At 45.7% G+C, this 22006-nt stretch overlaps 1 long non-coding RNA gene and 1 other non-coding gene across 2 annotated transcripts; both read right to left on the bottom strand.

Moving 5' to 3' along the window:
* Positions 1 to 4291: 4291 nt before the first annotated feature.
* TRNAG-CCC (transfer RNA glycine (anticodon CCC)) lies at positions 4292 to 4362 on the bottom strand. The gene has a single exon. It is a non-coding gene; the product is annotated as a tRNA-Gly (tRNA).
* Positions 4363 to 15740: 11378 nt separating this feature from the next.
* On the bottom strand, positions 15741 to 21044 carry LOC147006689 (uncharacterized). The gene is made up of 2 exons (XR_015054644.1): positions 20826 to 21044; positions 15741 to 18372 (listed from the first exon to the last, which is right to left on the bottom strand). It is a non-coding gene; the product is annotated as an uncharacterized LOC147006689 (long non-coding RNA).
* Positions 21045 to 22006: the final 962 nt, after the last annotated feature.

The following is a 22006-nucleotide window of genomic DNA, read 5'->3' as shown; positions in this document are numbered from 1 at the left end:
CGGATTGCGGCGAGATAATGGTGGGTGGTTACACCTACTATTGGTCTGGTCGCTCTGATGGTGACCATACCCAAGGAGTTGCTGTAGCTGTGTCCAATAAGCTGACCCCAATGATAATTGAGGTAACACCGGTCAACGAGCGTATTATGAGATTAAGGATTCGTCACTCCTTAGGTGTCATTTCCCTGGTCTCTATTTATGCTCCGACTGAGGCGAGTGATCTTACCGTGAAGGACACATTCTACGCCACACTCGAGTCTGTGGTTGATCAGTGCCCCAGACGAGATACACTTCTAGTCTTGGGGGATTTCAATGCATCGACTGGAACTGATAGGGATGGTTATGAGGTGTGTGTTGGTCCCCATGGGTCAGGAACTATGAACCAGAATAGCACTAAGTTCCTTGACTTTGCAAGAAGTCATGGACTTAGGGTGGCTGGTTCATGGTTTCAGCGCCCGCAAGCTCATCGCTGGACTTGGTATTCCAACGCTGGCGGTGTGGCAAAGGAGATTGACCATGTCCTCATTGACGGTCGTTGGAGGATGATCCAGAACTGCAGGGTCTACCGGAGTGCTCAGTTCCTCAATACTGACCACAGGCTTGTTGTAGCAACTCTAAAGCTGCACCTTAAATCCTGGAGAATGGTACCATCCCAGCCTAGGCTGGATGTTGCCAAGCTCAGGGATGAGAGAGTAGCTGAGGAGTTTGCGAACAGGCTGAGTGGACACTTGGGGGTCTGGGTGCTTTGGGGGTCCTGAAGAGTTGTGGAACACCTTCAAGACCACCGTCCTTGATGTTGCCGGTGGATGCCTTGGAGCTCACCGCAGGGCAAAGAAGAATTTTGTCTCTCAAGGGACACTGGATACCATTGACCAGAGTCGCAGGGCCAGGCTGAATGGCAGAGCTGAGCTGTTCAGGGAGCTGAGGCGTAAAACTGTACGTGCACTGAGGGTGGACAAGGAGGCCTATGTGCGAGGAATCTGTGAGGGGTAGAGCATCACCTGTGGACAGGTGATTCTCGTCCCGCTTACAGGGGAATTCGCGCATTACGTTCATCCAAGCCCATCCCTCGGAGCACTGCAGTTCGAGCAGAGAGTGGTAGGCTCTTGACAGAGGAGTCTGAAGTGAAGGCCCGCTGGGCCGGTTACTTCGAGCGGTTGTACCAGGCTGATCCCCCAGCTGTCGAGTTGGACGTCAAGGGTGTTACAATCCCTGTTGCTGACCCTCGAATCAACTGTGGTCCACCTTCGCTTGTGGAAACACGGGCTGCGGTGAACCAGTTGAAACGGGGCAAAGCTCCAGGGATCTGTGGCATCCATGCCGAACTTCTCAAGGCTGGTGGAAATGCTGCACTCGCGTCGTTGCATGCAGTTTTGTGCTCTGCCTGGAACACAGGCATCATCCCAACTGACTGGAAGAGGGGCCTTGTTGTCCCTCTCTGGAAAGGGAAGGGTGATCGCCAAGACTGCAACAACTACCGAGGGGTGACGCTGCTCTCAGTGCCGGGCAAGGTCTTTGCTCGGATAATTCTTAATAGGGTTCGCCACCATCTGCTTGAGCACCAGCGTCCAGAGCAGTCAGGCTTTACACCAAAGAGGTCAACGATTGACCGTATCCTTGCACTTCGTGTCCTCACCGAACGCAGACGAGAGTTTCGGCAGGGGCTGCTTGCAGCCTATGTTGATCTCTGTAAAGCGTTCGATTCAGTGAATCGGGATGTCCTCTGGAGGATTCTTGGTCTTCGTGGGGTGCCACCGAAACTGATCGATCTGATGTCTGAACTCTACTCTGGTACTGAGAGTGCTGTGAAGTGTGGTGGTACCATCTCTGACTTATTTCCAGTTGTTACTGGAGTTCGTCAGGGATGTGTACTTGCCCCCACACTTTTCAGCACTTGTATGGACTGGATTTTGGGAGGATGTCGGAGAGATCAAGTTGCGGTGCATCGTTTGGCAATGTCAAGATCTCGGACCTTGATTTTGCAGATGATGCAGTCATCTTTGCGGAGACTTTAGACATCCTCTTGGGGGCCCTCGAGGTGCTGAATGAGGAGTCGGAGCCGTTGGGATTACGGATTTCTTGGGTCAAAACAAAGATCCAGGCTTTCGGTGACATCTTGGATGCTGCTGTCCTGTCTGTGTCTGTTTGTGGTGAGGATGTTGAGGTCGTGGATAGATTCACTTACCTTGGCAGTGATATTCATGTCTCCGCAGGTTGTGAGCCGGAGGTCAATAGACGTCTGGGTCGGGCCTGGGGAGTCATGGATTCACTGGATCATGGGGTGTGGCGTTGCCGGTACCTGTGCGGGAGGACGAAAGTCCGAGTCTTCAGGTCCTTGGTACTTCCAGTCTTGCTCTATGGGTGCGAGACTTGGACTTTGACCAAGGATCTGAGACGGAGACTTAATTCCTTTGGTACCAGGTCTCTTCGGAGAATCCTTGGCTATCGCTGGTCGGATTTTGTGTCCAACGAGCGGTTGCTGAGAGAGACTCGGATGAGATTTGTTACCTGCATAGTCCGTGAGCGTCAGCTGCGGCTGTATGGACATGTGGCTCGTTTTCCTGACGCTGATCCTGCTCACCAGATTCTCTCAGCGAGGGAGTCTCATGAGTGGAGGAGGCCAGTGGGCCGACCACGTGCCTCATGGTTGCAGCAGGTTGACCATCATCTCAAGGAGATGGGGATGGGCCTGGCATCTGCCTGGGGGATGGCCAGACGGAGGCCCCTGGAGTACCGGCGGAAAGTGGACGCAGCGACGCGCTGTTCTGGCACATGCTCCCATACCTGACCTGACCTTGAACACGTGCGTAATGGAGCTGAAGGAGTGGAGGGATTGATGTAGAAAACTAACTAGAAAGAAACTCGCAGGGCACACATGAAATTCCCATTCGACATAAGGGAGGGATTCTAACTATCCACATATACTTAACGAAATAACTAAACTTTGGGTCAACTCTATGTGTGAATGCGAATGGTTTCCAGATTCGTAACACTACCCACCCCCATCTCCCCCCCCCCCTTTTTTATAGACTCGTCCCGAGTCGCAAAATTCGTGTGCCATGCAGGTGCAGGTTTTTGCCCAAGTACGTTTTACCTATGGATCCCTGAGTGTGACATTTGAATACATGTCCCAAAAATAAATAACCTAGTGCTCTGCGTAACTAAACTATCAGACTCACACAGACGACTTAACTACATTGCCGGCGCAAACACAAACAACAGGTGGGTTACAATTTATTTACGATTTTACTATTTATCCACACTCACCATGGCCCAGGACCTGCGATCTGTGGAAAGAAGGCACAGTACAGTTAATCATTTTGTGTGTTTGAGTGCACAGCAGCTTGATGGTCAGACGTCTTCAGGGCAGTCAACGGTCCCAATTGTCACTGAACCTTTCTGTTTCATTTCTGGAACTCCTTTAACAAGTATTTCAGGATCTCCTGAAATACTAAACACTTGTACACATCCTCGCATTGAGGGTGCCTTTTGAGAGCATCTATCATGAACTTTTAAATATATTCGGACATTTGCTTTAAAGTTTCGATAAGTTCACGTTACTATTGGAAGATTATTCCATTTAATATACTGTAATTTCGTAAATACATTACTTATTTCGTAAATACACTATATTTCGTAAATACGTAAATACACTATGACGGGTCTCGCTATTGGCTAAATCAAGGCACGTGACAAAATATCGGAAGTTGTTTTTTTGTTTGTTTGTTTTTTTCAACCAGAACCTCCATAAAGTATGTCCAATTATCATGTGAGCATGTGCATAAAGTATGGACTACACAACCACACAAACGCCACACAAAAGGTCTGGCGAGGGCCTGCAATCACTAATTGCCTTGTTACACCGATGGGCTGGTTTTACAACAGGTCGGGCTGGTGTTTTTAACCAGGCCCATCCCCCTTCTTCGAGGGGAAGAAAGAAAAATGACAACCAAAAAAAAAAAACCCAACAAACAAAAAAAAAAACTACAAAAACAACAAAACAAACAAAAAATATATATTTTTTTGCATTTTCTTTCTTGGATCTTGGATCTTGTATCTTGGGTTGGTGTGGTGTTCATGCAGTCATGATGGGCCGAATGGCCTCCACCTGTGTTGAATTTCCTTGTTGTTGTCCCTCCTCGTCCACCATATTGGGACATCAAAACAGTCCGCATACGTGCAATGTAAAAAAATGACGAAATCCAAACAATAAGTCAACGGCAAGCTGAGGAGATTGTTTTCGAAGGTGGAAAAATGAAATGTATTGAAGGTAAAAAAATTAAAAGAAACATGTGCCGCCTGGGAATCGAACCCAGGTCACAAGAGTGGGAATCTTGCATGATACCACTACACCAGCAGTGCTGATGCATGCTCCTTCCGATAATCTCTTATATGTGTTCTTTCCATAAGTTTTTCATGGAGATCATGAATTTTGTCATTGTGAGGTCATGAAATGTTTTACGACTTTCTCAAACAGAATGAGAACATTTTATTATGTCAAGAAGCCGTTTCCCAATCGACGGGAATTCTTTCTTGGTGCAGGCAATTTTATTCATCACAGCTTTCAATCACAATGATGTTTGCCGCATGAAAGAAAATTCTTCACTTTCTGAGACATTCTGCAGAATCACATTCAGTTGGTTGGAAATTAAAAAATACATATATATATATATATATATATATATATATATATATATATATATATATATATATATATATATATATATATATTATCCCTGTGTTGTAAGAGGCGACTAGGGTTGCGTCAGGAAGGGCATCCGGCGTAAAACATGTGCCAAATCACTATGCGGATCATGCGGATTATTCGCTGTGGCGACCCCTAACGGGAGCAGCCGAAAGAAGAAGAAGAGAGAAGATATATATATATATATATATATATATATATATATATATATATATATATATATATATATTATCCCTGTGTCGTAAGAGGCGACTAGGGTTGCGTCAGGAAGGGCATCCGGCGTAAAACATGTGCCAAATCACTATGCGGATCATGCGGATTATTCGCTGTGGCGACCCCTAACGGGAGCAGCCGAAAGAAGAAGAAGAGAGAAGATATATATATATATATATATATATATATATATATATATATATATATATATATATTATCCCTGTGTCGGAAGAGGCGACTAGGGTTGCGTCAGGAAGGGCATCCGGCGTAAAAACATGTGCCAAATCACTTTGCGGATCATGCGGATTATTCGCTGTGGCGACCCCTAACGGGAGCAGCCGAAAGAAGAAGAAGAGAGAAGATATATATATATATATATATATATATATATATATATATATATATATATATATATATATATATATATATATTGTTGCAAATTCGCGCCCCCGGCGTGCGATCGGCCACGTGACTCGAATCGCGGCACGTCGCCCACCAGACGGACAATTCTGTCGTGACCCTCTTGGACTAACGCCGGGAGCTCGTCACGGGTGGGCCCTTCGGCCTCACCACGATCGTGCCAATCGGCCACCCGAGTGGGATAGGGTTGTTCGCCAAACTCGACCTACCTAAGTACCCACGCGGATAGTAAACCAGGCGATCGCACCTCGCCGCAGGTCGACTCCAGGCACGGGCCGCTTAAGCGGTCCATTCCGTACTATCGGGATAACCGAGCGGTGTTATCGTCGGCCTCGACGGTTCCGATAACTTATCAGGCGTATAAAGCCCACAACGAACCCTTTACGTGAAGCAAGATGGAGATTCAACAAAGGGAAGGACGCAGCGAAACGGGGAACAATTTCACTCAAGCACTTTATTCACACAGACACAGAGCACACATATACAGCCAAACAGAATCAGAAATGCACACATATCAATTTAAAACAACAACAACAATGCAGAGCTACTCCCGAATACGCGAACACACGGCAACACTTCAAACAATACTACTTGACGGACGGCGCCACCCACAGACATTTACACAAAAAGCAAAGGAAAAAGGAAAAAGAAGTCGCGACTTCCCTTTTCGTGGCCGGTGAGCCCCTCTCCCACGACCGTCAGCGTGGTCGCGCCTGGCCCCGACCTCTCTCGCGGCCGGCGAACCCTCTCCGGCACACCTTGTCTGGACGTGCAGGTCCACCTCACAACCGGCGCTGCCGCGTCTCCCGTCCATGCCTTCGTGACAGGCCGCTCACCAAGCCGCGGGCGCAGGACTCTTCCCCCGACAAGACAAGCAGACAGGAAGCCTCGAAGAACCAACTCAACCCGAACCAACTCGACCAACTCTCGACCAACAACTCCTTAAGGTCCGTCCTGTCCGCCTTTTGTAGCGCGGGGCTCAGCCCTTCGCTCCGCCCCATTTTTGGCCCCGCCTCCCTTCGAGCTTCTTGGAGAAGCCTATCTCAGGGGGGCGTGACCTCTCGCTCTCCCTCCACCCCGCGCCGTACGGGGGCCGGGGGAGTCAGTCTTGGCTCAGAGACAGGGAATTATTCCCCCAAAAAGAGGCCCCCATCTTTTCTCACCTTTGATCCCTGGCTCGGATCGCACTTCCCCCACACCGAGCGCGGAGAATTTCGACGGGAGAAACAGGCGGGAAAACCCCCAAGCATCGTTGTTGGTTTTTGTTTGTTCCCGGAGATCGTAACCGCACAGGGCCTACTGAATGGCGAGTGGCGAAGATGTGGTAGCGTAGATGGTGGAGGCGGCGTGGTTGTAGTGTGGTTGGTGCTGTGGTGGGGATGGCGTGGTTGTTGAGATGCTGTTTGTTTGAAATAAAAGATAGAACAGAAAAATGGCTAACTCAAAGCGTCGCAGCCCGGATGGATCACATAAATTCCCTCTATACAACGGGTTTGGGCTAACTACACATGTACTTACAGAAATATCTCACCTGAGGGCCCTTTATGGTGTAATGCGAATTTCCACAACCGTAACAATATATTATGTCAAGACGACTGAGGAAGAGTTCAGGCCCTGGCGTTTCCAATTGTTTATTGAAACCTTTTGATGTATTCAACCCTATTTTCCTTCGTCATAAAGTTTATGTTTTGTCGCGTTTCCTCAAATCTCGGTCCAATGTTGTTTTTGATTACATATCAGTAGACATTTTTTAAACACACGCTTTGCAGCGGTGTATTGTTAAGCACGTTCTTCGCTTTTTCTTAAACCTATCATTTAAATTTCGTTTGTATTATTTAATTAGATAACCTTAAATGAAGCTGCGTATATGACAGCGAGAATCCGTTGTCTCAGATTAAAAAAAAATTTTTTTTTTCTTTCGGTCAAAATACATTTCAAAACCTTTTTCGTTTCCTCGGAATATAATTTATTTATTATTTGTACGACGTCAGCGTTGTTTCATGTTTTTTGTGATAATTTTATTATTCTTGGAGAAAACGACATTGATCGTGGAGATAAAAACTGGGAGACATCTGAAGGGAGTGAGTGAGGATGTGCACGATGAATATGGAGGAGAGTGAGGATGTGAAGCAGAGTGAGGATGTGGAGCAGAGTGAGGATGTGGAGCAAAGTGAGGATGTGGATCAAAGGGAGGATATGGAGCAAAGGGAGGATGTGAAGCAGAGTGTGGATGTGGAGCAGAGTGTGGATGTGGAGCAGAGGGAGGATGTGGAGCAAAGTGTGGATGGAGTGAAGTGAGGATGTGGAGCAGAGTGAGGATGTGGAGCAGAGGGAGGATGTGAAGCAAAGTGTGGATGGAGTGAAGTGAGGATGTGGAGCAGAGTGAGCATGTGGAGCAGAGTGTGGATGTGGAGCAGAGTGTGGTTGTGGAGCAGAGGGAGGATGTGGAGCAAAGTGTGGATGGAGTGAAGTGAGGATGTGGAGCAAAGTGAGGATGTGGAGCAGAGGGAGGATGTGGAGCAAAGTGTGGATGGAGTGAAGTGAGGATGTGGAGCAGAGTGAGCATGTGGAGCAGAGGGAGGATGTGGAGCAGAGTGAGCATGTGGAGCAGAGTGTGGATGGAGCAAAGTGGGGATGTGGAGCAGAGTGAGGATGTGGAGCAGAGTGAGGATGTGGAGGAAAGTGTGGATTGAGTGAAGTGATGATGTGGAGCAGAGTGAGGATGGAGTGAATTGAGGATGTGGAGCAGAGTGAGGATGTGGAGGACAATGTGGATGTGGAGCGGAGTGAGGATGTGGAGCACAATGTGGATGTGGAGCGGAGTGAGGATGTGGAGCAGAGTGAGGATGTGGAGCACAATGTGGATGTGGAGCAGAGTGAGGATGTGGAGCACAATGTGGATGTGGAGCGGAGTGAGGATGTGGAGCAGAGTGAGGATGTGGAGCAGAGTGAGGATGTGGAGCACAATGTGGATGTGGAGCAGAGTGAGGATGTGGAGCACAATGTGGATGTGGAGCAGAGGGAGAATGTGGAGCAGAGGGAGGATGTGGAGCAGAGTGAGGATGTGGAGCAGAGTGAGGATGTGGAGTAGAGTGTGGATGGGGAAAAGTGGGGTTGTGGAGCAGAGTGAGGATGTGGAGCGGAGTGAGGATGGAGTGAAGTGAGGATGTGGTGCAGAGGGAGGATGTGGAGCAGAGTGAGGATCTGTAGCAGAGTGTGGCTGGAGTGAAGTGAGGATGTGGAGCAGAGTGAGGATGTGGAGCAGAGTGTGGATGGAGTGAAGTGGGGATGTGGAGCAGAGTGTGGATGGGGAAAAGTGGGGTTGTGGAGCAGAGTGATGATGTGGGGCAGAGTGTGGATGCAGTGAAGAGAGGATTTGGAGCAGAGTGAGGTTGTGGAGCAGAGTGTGGATGGAGTAAAGTGAGGATGTGAAGCAGAGTGTGGATGGAGTGAAGTGAGGATGTGGAGCCGAGCGAGGATGTGGAGCAAAGTGAGGATGTGGAGCAGAGGGAGGATGTTGAGCAGAGGGAGGATGTGGAGCAGAGTGAGGATGTGGAGCAGAGTGAAGATGTGGAGCAAAGTGAGGATGTGGAGCAGAGGGAGGATGTGGAGCAGAGGGAGGATGTGGAGTAGAGTGAGGATGTGGAGCAGAGTGAGGATGTGGAGGAAAGTGTGGATTGAGTGAAGTGATGATGTGGAGCAGAGTGAGGATGGAGTGAATTGAGGATGTGGAGCAGAGTGAGGATGTGGAGCACAATGTGGATGTGGAGCGGAGTGAGGATGTGGAGCAGAGTGTGGATGTGGAGCAGAGTGAGGATGTGGAGCACAATGTGGATGTGGAGCGGAGTGAGGATGTGGAGCAGAGTGAGGATGTGGAGCACAATGTGGATGTGGAGCAGAGTGAGGATGTGGAGCACAATGTGGATGTGGAGCAGAGTGAGGATGTGGAGCAGAGTTAGGATGTGGAGCAGAGTGAGGATATGGAGCAAAGTGAGGATGTGGAGCAGAGGGAGAATGTGGAGCAGAGGGAGGATGTGGAGCAGAGTGAGGATGTGGAGCAGAGTGAGGATGTGGAGTAGAGTGTGGATGGGGAAAAGTGGGGTTGTGGAGCAGAGTGAGGATGTGGAGCGGAGTGAGGATGGAGTGAAGTGAGGATGTGGTGCAGAGGGAGGATGTGGAGCAGAGTGAGGATCTGTAGCAGAGTGTGGCTGGAGTGAAGTGAGGATGTGGAGCAGAGTGAGGATGTGGAGCAGAGTGTGGATGGAGTGAAGTGGGGATGTGGAGCAGAGTGTGGATGGGGAAAAGTGGGGTTGTGGAGCAGAGTGATGATGTGGGGCAGAGTGTGGATGCAGTGAAGAGAGGATTTGGAGCAGAGTGAGGTTGTGGAGCAGAGTGTGGATGGAGTAAAGTGAGGATGTGAAGCAGAGTGTGGATGGAGTGAAGTGAGGATGTGGAGCCGAGCGAGGATGTGGAGCAAAGTGAGGATGTGGAGCAGAGGGAGGATGTTGAGCAGAGGGAGGATGTGGAGCAGAGTGAGGATGTGGAGCAGAGTGAAGATGTGGAGCAAAGTGAGGATGTGGAGCAGAGGGAGGATGTGGAGCAGAGGGAGGATGTGGAGTAGAGTGAGGATGTGTAGCAGAGTGAGGATGTGGAGCAGAGTGCAGATGTGGGGCAGAGTGCAGATGTGGAGCAGAGTGAGGATGTGAACTCGGCCAGATCAATCTGCCGAGTTGCACTCTCAGACATCGTGTGTCCTTGCTGAATCCCTGAAGTCCACCAGGGAGACAGATGCCAGAGTATGTGATCTCATGCACCAAAGGGAGCAAGAACAGGAAAGATTGGAGGGGAAGTCAAACAGATAAAGGCAGATAATTATGCTTTGGGAAATCGACACATTGGGTGATACCATAAGTGTGGAAATGTGCATTGATTTCAATACCATGGATGGTGGTGAAAGGACAGACACCAAGCCACGTCGAATGGTGACAGTTGAAGTCACCACAGATTAGGAAGAGAGAGAGGGAGAGAGAGTTGGGGTAACACGATATTATTACGGTGGTTTCATTGGCTGAGATGCACCACGCTGGATGAAGGGCCGAATCACTCCTTTACCAAACTCAATTTGGTTTGTCCGAGGTCGATTTACTGTCATACCGGAACCAACAAGTCAAAATGGCGACTTTTTGACTTCCTTCGCACCAAGCCAGTCAAAATGGCGACTAGAATGTTTTTGTTGTGCTCAGATGGCTACGAGAACGGTTTGTCGCATAATTTCACCTGAGCAAGTGTCAGGTGTTGGGATGGTTCAGCGCGGGGCTCCAAGATTGATTCTGGGCCGAGTTAGACTTTGCTCTGAGTATTTTCTGAAGGAGACAGGGCTTTTTCCTCCACATTCTCAATCCAGAGGGACATTGATCTCGAGATATGCCATCAGGGTTTGGGAGGTATTGTACATTGCTGGGACAATGAGTCTGAGAAAGGGAGTGCAGGTGCAGTTTGTGAAGGATGGGGTGCGAGTCTCAGGGCTTGGGGTGAGGGCAGGGTGTTGAGAGCAGAATAAACAGGAAGGGATGGTTTAGGGTTAATAGGTAAGGATAGAGCTCCATGATTGTCAAGACAGTCTCTGTCCCAGGATACCTTGATCGGCATCACGGCAACACATCGCTGTTGGGATCAATTGATATGAATGGATCAGAGGAGGGGGGAAATGAGGAGGCGAATGAAGACCAATGAGTTTACCACAGGTCCTGTGAGGAGATGGCACAACTGCAGTCACACATATGAGAGAATGCAGGAGATGAAAGTAAAGAAGGGATGAAACAAAATCAACTGTAATCACATGTTTCTCTCTTACAGGTGGCTGGTCGTGTTTTGCTCGGTTTTGGTCTGTGTACCCACTTCTGTGGAAAGGCCACAATCCTGCACGGATTGGACAAGGCTCCTTCAACCTTCTACCTTGGTGGTGAGCAAAATTGCTTCAACTTGGCATGGCTTGAACGCATCTGAGTTTATTTACTTGTTTTAAACATCATTCCTTGAGAATTGGTGAATAGTTTTCACCCACTCCCCCGTGCCACCTCCATGCTCACCTCTTCTGTGTGAGTGAATGAAAAATAATTAAACCTGATTTAAGTATTGCTATTTATTTTCACTCAATGCAGGTTTGCAATATATTGACTATATAATATGGTGATGCTGTTTGTCTGTCTGTCTGTCTGTCCGTCCCACCCTGAAACATGGAAATGCACCTTGGAGATTAATTTTTTTTTTCACCATTCAGTAAAAGTTGCTTCAAATGAATCAAAACCGATGGGAGAATACTGTAGAAAGTTTTTTTTTTTAACAAGACCGTTCTCACTCTGTTGAAACAACTTCGGTCTACAGATGTGTGATCCTTGAAGACCAAGCTTTTGATTATAAATCTGCAACAAGGTGTCTCACCTACATGAAACAGAGTGTCTTACTCTCGTGGTTTATGCGTGTCCTTCGAGGAGATGTCGATTTTGGAATCATCTTGACACCATCAACCCCCTTCTGGTGAAACTACCAAAATCCAGGATCACTGTTGCCCTACACCCATTTGTCCCTATTTTCCCCACATGCAGAACCAACTTCCACATCCTCTTCAATCTCATTCTACCCTCAGTGTCTTCAAGACAGCTGTTCACCGTCATCTCAGGTCGTCCCCAATCCAAAACCATGATCTTTTCTACCCTCATTTATGCTCCCACCCCACCCCAAGCCTACCTCCTTCCAAATTTCCAGTTTTCCCTCCAGAGAGATTCCATCTGTATCCATATTGTCGATCCCATGCATTCTCTCCTGAATCCTTCTTCTCCCCACACCGGTTGCTTGTCCAAGTCTCCCTCGATCTTGGGCTTCAACGCTGCTGTTGGTGTCCCCCTTCTCTCTGATGTTACTTTTGTCCTGTTGCATCCTGATCCGTTCAGTGTCCTAATACTTGCTCTTCCACGAGTCGTGACAGAGGATCTCGCCAATTTGAAACAGTGTGTCTCATTCTGGTGGTTTGGACTCATCCTTCAAGGAAGTGAAGATGAAGGGAACACTCTGAATCCAACCTGAAGCAGGGTATCTCACTCTGGTATTTTGCGCACGTCCTTCAGGCAGATGAAGATGAAGGGATCACTCCGAACCTAAACTGAAACAAGGTATCTCACTCTGGTGGTTGAGCACATCCTTCAGGCAGATGAAGATGAAGGGATCACTGTGAACCCAACCTGAAACAAGATTTTCTTCCGGTCTTTTTTTTTTTTTTGAAATTTGTTCTTCCCTGATTTTCAGTTTTTCCGTCGATATGTTTGTCTCTCTGTCTGTCCCTCTGTTCGGTCCAGTGCTCCGTTAATACAATGGCGATTTTGATGAAACTTGTTCACACCATGACCTTGTTTTGTGCAAATGAGAACCGTTGCTATGGACACCACCGTTGCCAAGCAACGGAAACTTTGAAATTTTTGAAAAACATTAAAAAAATATATTTTTTCGAAAATCAAAAATCGGGCCAGGAGCTACTGTGGGCAGTACATTCAGCCATATTGTCAAAAATTTCCAGCCGGATCCTATGAAAACTGTCGGAGAAGATAGACTTTGAATTAACCGTGGTCGAAAACAATAAAAAAACAAAGTTCGTTATATCTCAGAGACCCTGAGTCAGATGTACATGAAACTGGTATGGTAGGTTCATGGTATGTCTTTGTTATGTGTGAGAAAGAACCGTTGCTATGGAACCCTCCGATGCCTCGCAATGGCCGAAAAACCTCTAAATGTGGGGGTATTTTAACGAAAAAACAATTTGCAGCATTAACCCTTGAAGCTAGAATCATGAATTTTCTTGTGCTCAATCCTCAGATCATTCCCCATCGAACGGGCCCATCGCGTCAGGTTCTATTGGGTAGTCGACTTCCCATGTCCGCCTACCATCTTGTTTGTTTGTTTGTTTGTCCGCACAGAACTGTCGTGTTTTTCTCTGCAACCACTTGTCGGATTGAGACGAAATTTTCAACATCGTTGCGACTCCTCATGTAAAATGATTTAATTTTAATTGTGACGTCATAGATGTGGTGTGGCAGCATGTTGGAAAAACTTTGGACCTCTGTGTCTCAAACCACACCAAGGAAAATATTGAAACTTGCCGCACGGCAAGTACTCCTCATGGGTAATAAATTAGTGTGATTTGTGATGACATCATTGGTGTCTTCGTCATGACATCAAAATTGCATATGTATAACACCACATCTGATCAGTATGAAATTTTTTGATGGTCATCTTGGGATAAAATGGTCCACAGAAAATAAAATTGTTGATGTCATTGGTCACGTGATTTGGCAGCGATAATGTTTTTTTTTTTTAAACCTTCAAAAATCATCTTCTCTGAAGTGGCTGAACAGATCGAGGCAAAACTTAACACGTATGACTGCCTATCCATGAGGAACAAAAGGTTTACACATATGATATCGGCGGTCACATGGTTTGGCAGCCATATTGGATTTACCCTGAAACCTTTAAAAATCTTCTTCTCCAGAACGGCTGGACAGATCGAGGGGAAAGTTCACACAAATGTTCCCCAAGCCATAGGTGTACACTGTACACGTTTGTTCAGGAATAATTGATGTCACATGGTCTGGCAGCCACATTGGATTGAGCGAAAATCTAAATAATTTTTTTTCTCTTGAACCACTTAACAATCAATGTGAAATTTCACAATTATGATCTCGAAGTGATGGGGAATATAGGTTTTAAATTTCAACCTGATCAGAAGCGTGGTCTGACAGCCAGAATTATTTGATTTTTGAATCTGGGTTCTTTTTGATTTTTTATTTATTTCATTTGAATGAGGCTCACTTGGCTGTTCCTGGATGGATTTGTGGGTAGAGGAGTAGCGGCTGAAACGCGAATCCTGTCCACGTTCGGCCTGATGACTCCATCTTTGTTTTTTGCTTGTTCAGATTCCTTCTGATTACTCCAATGCAGGACTTTGACTTCCATTCGATTTGAATTTAATTTATTTTAATCACATTCTGAACGAGAACTACGTTGCCGATGGCACACCATCGCATATTCCCGCGCGCACTGCTTTGTCCCATTAACGCGAGATGAAATTTTATCTTGCAAAATGGATTGACTGTTCTTTTCTATTTTCAACGTGTGGCCCTAAATGGAGTTCTTTCATCCCCTCTTCCTGTGCAGGCTGGAGTTCCTCAAGGTAGCGTTCTGGGCCCTGTTCTTTTCTGGTTTTCATCAATGATCTCTCGGACTCTCTGGAAAATCCTCTATTTCTCTTTGCCGATGACTCCACCCTCTGCCGTACCATCTGTCATCCCTCAGACCGGCAAGCAGCAGCTTCTTCGCTCACTGCAGATCTGGATAAAATCACAAACTGGTCCAACACGTGGAACATGTCTTTCAATCCAGACAAATCTCACACTCTCACTATGTCTCTTCGAAAGGACCGTTTACAAAACCCCCATCCACTTTCTCAACAATCCTCTGGAAGAAGTCTTTTCTTTCAAGCTTCTGGGTCTCACTATCTGCCATGACCTTTCCTGGGAAAGTCACATTTCCAACCTTGCCTCAAAAGCCAGTCGCCGACTGGGAATCCTCCGTCGTGCAAAGTCCTTCCTCGGCCCTCTTGAGCTCCTGACCACTTACAAAGCTTTTGTCCGTAGCCTGATGGAGTACTGCTCTCCCCTCTGGGCTGGTGCTCCTGCCTCCCACCTTTCTCGACTTCACGCTGTCGAAACCAGGGCTTTTAAGATCATTGGCATCTCCCGCAATGAAGCTGAGTCTTTGGGCCTCTCACTCAATCACCGCAGGTTGGTCGGTGGTCTTTCTGTCTTCTACCGACTCCTCTCCAGCCTTGCCCCCCTGCTCTCTCTGTGATTTGTCCCAACCACATTTCCACAGGGCGCTCAAGGTCCGCCAACAACCCCCTTCTGGTAAAACTACCAAAATCACGAATCACTGCTCATCTTCACTCTTTCATTCCTCTTTTTTCCCGCCTTTGGAATAAACTTCCTCACTCTATTCTTTCCCATTCTTCCCTCCAGGCTTTCAAAACAGCTGTTCACCACCACCTCTTATCTTCCCCCATCCAAATCCTCGATCTTTTCTACCCCCGATAATCCACCCAAGCCCACTTCCTTCAATTCTCCTGCTTTCCTTCCTGAAAGTCCCTTTAATGTCCATCTTCCCCTCGCCATGTTCCCCGTCCCATCCCCATCCCTCCCCCTTCCACAGTTCACCTGTGTCTGTTCCCCAATGTTTTGTCCCTTCCACTCCCGCCCCTCTTGTCTCATGCCTCCTTGCTGTGAGTTGTGTGTTAGCTCTCATACGAGCCTCGACCAAGGTATACAAAAAAAAAAAAAAAAAAAAAAAAAAAAAAAAAATTTGATGTGCTTTATGATCAAAGACTTACTATGTTTGTTAAATCAGAAGTCATTGCAAGCATTAGGCCATGGGCCAATCACCCAAAATGGACTTCTCATTACCATGTCGGGTGGCAAAGGTTGACTGTACTTTTTGGAAAGATCTTTGTCTGGGCCAACTTTTTGGGTATGATTGCCACTCCAAATCGGTAGCTTTGTTGTCATTTTTTGGGAAAATAGGGATTTTTGGGGTAAATTCGTGTTTTTTGAAATTTCAACTGTAGAAAAAATATCTGCAACAAAACAACATATTTGAGACTTGGAATAAATAGCTATGTAAAGTACAACCATTTTGGTGTGCATTGTGTTGGGTTTCAATCACCGGTAACTACGGCAACAGCCATTTTAAGGAAAAAAAAACATGGTTTTTGATAGTGAAAGTTTAAAAATTCATATCTCAGAAAAGAAAAATGATTTTTGAACCAGTTAAACGATAAGCACATACTAATGCATCTGGGCAGTTTTTAAATTCAATAGTCTGAGGGTAGGTATAAGATAAATATATCGTTTTCGGGTAAAAACATCACATTTTGAATTGCATTTCTCGGTAAATGGAGAGAAAACCCAGTTTTTTGAGCATTTTAAATATTTCTCAATTTTATAAAGTATCAAAAGTCCATTTATCACTGTAGATGTATCAGCATACTGGGTTGGATGAGATACGTAGTTCAAATAGATTGACGTTGCCAGGGAAACGACCAATTTTGGGATAAAACATTCTTTGACGGTGAAAGTTTAAAAATCCATAACTTGGTGGAAATGTAATATTTTCGAGCAATTTGAACGCGAGCAATTCCCTGACACCCGAAGGCTGTTTGTTTGTTCAATAGGTAGAATAACCTGCAGGCAGCTGTCGTGTAATTCAATAGGTAGAATAACCTGCAGGCAGCTGTCGTGTAAGTGTCTTTGATTTACATTCCTTGATCGCTATCATCATCATCACTTTCATCATCTGCATATATGGTTACGTCTGTGTCTTCTTCGTCATCCTCATATTGGTTGTCACACATCTGGTTTTTACACATCTTAGTGCATTTCAGTCCGTTTAGGATGCACGTACAGTCCTTTGCATCACAGTGGCATACACAGCTTCAGCTCATGAGCTCCAAAACAGCTGATGGAACTGGTGGACCAGTCATCCAGAGAATCTCAAGGTCACCGCTGTCATCTGTAGACCATCCACAATCTGTTGGTGGGATTACTTCAGAAGTGCATTCAAGGGATCTACGCCATATGGCTGCTTGGTAATTTGCCCACTTGGCATGCTGGAACAAGCAATCTCTGCATGGTGGCAATTGTGCTCAAATCATGTTGCCCCTCTTTGATGTAAAGAGCTGATAACGACACTGGTTGACTTCAACTATAGCTCTGTTAGAAACATCGAGATGGCAGGTGAATGCTTCAAGCTTTGCAAACAGTTCATTGGACATTTGCCATGACCGTCCAACCTCACTGAAGCACTGCTGATAGTCCACGGTCTTCTTGGTAAGTTTTAGTGCATTCAGTTTTCCCTTTCCGGCAAATGCACTGACCGTATCGCACCCCGTAAAGGCGTGCAAGCCAATTAAGGCATTGCAGACATCTTCACCAAGGGCGTTGGCAATCTTGGTGATGTCAATGTACTTTTGGCAAGTTTTTGTTCCAACCTTCTGATACATGGGTGAACGGATGATTTTGCTGAAACCAATGCAAAGTACCAGAACGTCCGTGTCTTCAGCTGTTATCACAATAGCGTTGCACCCATTTTCTGCTGCTCTGCTGGCATTCAGAAAGATACGAGTGTCTGCCTCTTCCTGAATAGACTTCATTTCAATGACTTGTTCTCATTGGTCCTTGACAAGCTTGAAGCATCGTTCCTCGCATGTAACGTCCAGAAATTTCATTCCCAGTTTGAGTCGGTTCTCTGGCCTTTTCTATTCATCTACGACGAATCGGATGAAACAGGTTTTGTTTGACCAACTGCGCAAGAATTTCCGCCATTGCCTAATTTTGTGCCCTCGACTGATATTATTGAACTCTAGACCCTCCGTTGCTCCACGATTCGATCTTTCTGCATTCTTTTTGATCGTTTGCGGTACATGTCAAAAACGACGTCGATTTGTTGGCTATTTTCACCTTCATGAAGTGCATGAGCCAGGCAACTGTCTGCAACTTCTGCGAAAGTCTGATTGTCCCCTTTCAAGCGCTGAACGAAACTCATTCCATCGATAATGGTTGCAGACGGTCTCGGGATATTCTCGGCTGCCATGCCATCATTGGTCAGCGCTTTGGCGAGAGCAGCTTTGTTTGTTTTCCTCAAGGACCCCTCAGACATTGCTGAGGACCATGGAATGGGCCCCAGAGGGTGTCCTCAGACTTCCTGCAAATCAAGGTGACGGCTCTCAGCAGCAAGAATCATGTGGGCGAACAGTTGTCTGTCAGCCTGAAGGATTACCTCCTCAGCATCTGCCTTTGTCACACGCTTCTTTTTAATTAGGTTGGAGAAAGTTTTCAGGTTTTGTTGCGAGATTTTGCCGTGGAAGGCTTCAACTGGAGGCATTGCATCTAGCCACTTTGGGGGAGGCAATGACTCTTCCATGATCAGTCAGTCACCTGAAAAGAAAAAAAAAGATGTAAAAACACTGTAATATTTAAATACACTTCACAATGGTTTCTCCACAAAATTACCGTTGCCATGGAAACGTCAGTCTCGTTCAACTTATTGATTGCCATAAGAGAGAATTCATAGAAATTGTAAGCCAAAATGGACTTTTGATATATGGTACCATTGAAAAATCTTTAAAAACAAAAGACTTCTCAAAATCTCTGCTTTGACAATTCTATCGAGGAATGCTGTTGAATAGTTTATGGTTTCACCCTAAAACGAGATAGTTTGTTGACAACCTGCCCTATTCATTGAAATAAACAACTTTCTGTGTGCATCGGGGTGGTTTTAGCCTTCAGATCTCTGAAAAATATTATTTCACTTGCAAGCTAGGAATATTTCAACTTTTACTGTCAAAAAACGTGTTTACCCACAAAATTGATCATTTCCATGGCAACGCCAATCTCTTTGAACGAGGTAACTCATACAACCTATACTAGTACATGCAAAGTGATGTATAAATTCATGTAGACTTTGGATACTCTGTGAAGTTGATAAAATAAAAACAGTCCTCTTATCTCAAAAAACAGGGTTTTCTGTCAGATTTGCAAGAAATGCAATTCAAAATGTGTTGTTACCCTAAAACGATATATTTATCTTAAACCTACCCTCATACTATGGAATTTAAAAACTGCCCTGATGCATCGGGATACATCGTTTAAATGGTTCAAAAATCTTTTTTCATTTCTAAGATATTAATTTTTAATGTTTCACTATCAAAAACCATGTTTTTTACCCTAAAATGGTTGTTGCCATTTTAACCGGCGATTGAAACCCAACACAAAGCACACCAAAATGGTTGTATTTTACATGGCTGTTTATTCCAAGTCTCAAATATGTTTTTTTTTTCGCAGATGTTTTTTCTACAGTAACAATTTCACAAAACACGATTTTACCCCAAAAATGCCTATTTTCCCAAAAAACTACAATAAAGCTACCGATTTGGAGTGGCAATCATACCCTAAAAGTTGGCCCAGACAAAGATCTTTACCAAAAAGTACAGTCAACCTTTGCCACTCGAGATGGTAATGAGAAGTCCACTTTGGGTGATTGGCCCATGGCCAAATGCTTGCAATGACTTCTGATTTCGTAAACATAGTAAGTCTTTGGTCATAAAGCACATCAAATAGAAAAGAATAGTCAATCCATTTTGCAAGATGAAATTTCACCGAGCGTTAATGGGACAAAGCAGTGCGCGCGGGAATATGCGATGGTGTGCCATCGGCAACGTAGTTCTCGTTCAGAATGTGATTAAAATAAATTAAATTCAAATCAAATGGAAGTCAAAGTCCTGCATTGGAGTAATCAGAAGGAATCTGAACAAGCAAAAAACAAAGATGGAGTCATCAGGCCGAACGTGGATAGGATTCGTGTTTCAGCCGCAACTCCTTGACCCTCAAAACCCATCCAGACACAGCCAAGTGAGCCTCATTCAAAATAAAAAAAAAATTAAAAATCAAAAAGAATCCAGATTTTAAAATAAATCAATAATTCTCGCTGCCAGACGACGCTTCTGATCACGTTGAAATTCAAAACCAATATTCCTCATCACTTTGAAATCATAATTGTGAAGTTTCACATTGATTGATTAAGCGGTTCAAGAGAAAGAATGTATTTAAAGATTTTCGCTCAATCCAATATGGCTGTGAGACCATGTGACATCAATTATTCCTCAACAAACTTGTACACCCACGGCTTGGGGAATATTTGTGGGGAACAAACGGCTTGGGGAACAAACTCTCCGTCCATGAGTCAGAGCAAGAGTCATTTGACCATCTCATTCCAGTTCAGGGAAGGAGCCATTGCTGCTTCAGCAGGTGGAACAAACTCTCCGTCCATGAGTCATAGCAAGAGTCGTTTGACCATCTCATTCCAGTTCAGGGAAGGAGCAATTGCTGATTTAGCAGGTGGAACAAAATCTCCAATCATGAGCCAAAGCTCGAGACATTTGATGACCTCATTATGGTTCAGGGAAGGAGCTCTCGCTGCTTTCGCAGATAGAACAAACTCTCCATCCGTGAGCTATAGCTCATCATAGGTGCCTTCCTCCCTCCTCCCAACATTCCTCCTCACAAACTCACTTGACTGTTGACTGCATTGCAGAGAAGAATATCGATGCAATTGGTGATTTTTCAACACTTACCTGTGAACATTGCTCTCCCTGGAGCACACTCCATCAGCACACACTTCCACAATATTTGAAGTTTCTAATGCGGTCAGAAATTATAAATGCATAACCATTGTATTAATTTATTTGTAAAAGTGAGTATATCTATATCACGGAAAGGAGTGGCGAGATGCCATTCGTTAGTGGGAATCAGTTAAATTGTGGTGAAATGACGGTAAGGGCTTTTGTGTGTGTGCAGTAATGTGTGTCGATTCGGTGTGTGCAACGACAAACCTTCTCATTGTTCAACCTTAAAGCCCAAAGGCCAACTGCCATTTCTGCTGTCAATGTCATCAGGAGACAGATGAGGAACTGGGAGGAAAAGGGAAACAGGTATGGGTGTCAGAAAGGTGAAGGTGTAACAAAATGTTCCTTTTAAAACTGTTTTTATCCAAAGGATTCCTCCCAGGTATTGGCTCGAAATAAATCAAATCTCAAATACCACGAGGTCCTCAGACGATGGCGGGTTGTGGTGGGGAAGAAAAGGGGGCACAAAACGGAGAATAAACAAGAAAAAGAGCAATCAGAGATTGCACACCCTCGCCAGGACTTGTTTTGGATGATGTTTGTGTGCTGGTGTGTTATGTCATGAATGAGACATAACGAGAACTGCCACGAGATCATTGCTGGCAGTGATGACCGGGAACGACGACGTCCGGCTTTGGTTGGACACCTGACTGGAGATTTGGGGCAGAAAGGTGAGAGGATATTTGAGGGAGAATGATGTGTGTGTGTGGGGGGGGGTGGGGAGGGGGTGTGGGGAGCTTTTGAGAAAGGTGAGGGGAAGCTTGGGGGGAGGGGGAGTGGGAAGAGAGTGAAATTTTCATTGAAGAGGGAGGAGGTGGCTAAATTGAGATGAGAGGTAAGCTTTGAGAGGCAGGGGAGACAATGAGAGCAGGCACGGTCATGGAGGAGGAGGGAGAAGGGAGGGGTCGGGAGAGGGGAAGGATGACATTGGGTAGTGGTTTGGTAAAGATGGGAACGGGTGGGGGAGGAACAAGATTTGAGTTGGTGGGAAGAGGGGGAGGTGTGATGAGAAGAAACAGAGAGCATGTTTGAGATATTGAGGAGTGTACTGAATGAGAGAGTGAGATATTTGTTCGTTTGGAACAGAACCCACAAATGTTTGAAAACCAAACAGTTTGGGATACCAGAGTGGGAACTGTTAGTAAAGCAGAGGGCATTGGAAAGATCTTGAGAGAGGACAGAGGATGGGGGGCAAGACGGGAGGAGTAAGGAGAGAGTATAACAAGGGAGGAGTTAGGAGGAGGTAGATTTAAGGAGGTGGGATGAATTTGCAATTAAGTTGGAAAAAACGAACAAATGATGGAAGATGAACAAGGATTACAAAATTGGATTTTTTTAATTTGTCGGTCAGAGATACCTTCAAATACACTGGTCGTAAGACCGTCAGA

The sequence above is a fragment of the Eptatretus burgeri genome, unplaced genomic scaffold (assembly GCF_056783735.1).
Source record: "Eptatretus burgeri isolate ZD-2024b unplaced genomic scaffold, Ebu_testis_v1 Ebu_testis_scaffold_3156, whole genome shotgun sequence".
Lineage (NCBI taxonomy): Eukaryota > Metazoa > Chordata > Myxini > Myxiniformes > Myxinidae > Eptatretus > Eptatretus burgeri.
Note: the sequence above shows the minus strand (reverse complement) of the source record. Positions and strands in the feature narration are given on the sequence as shown.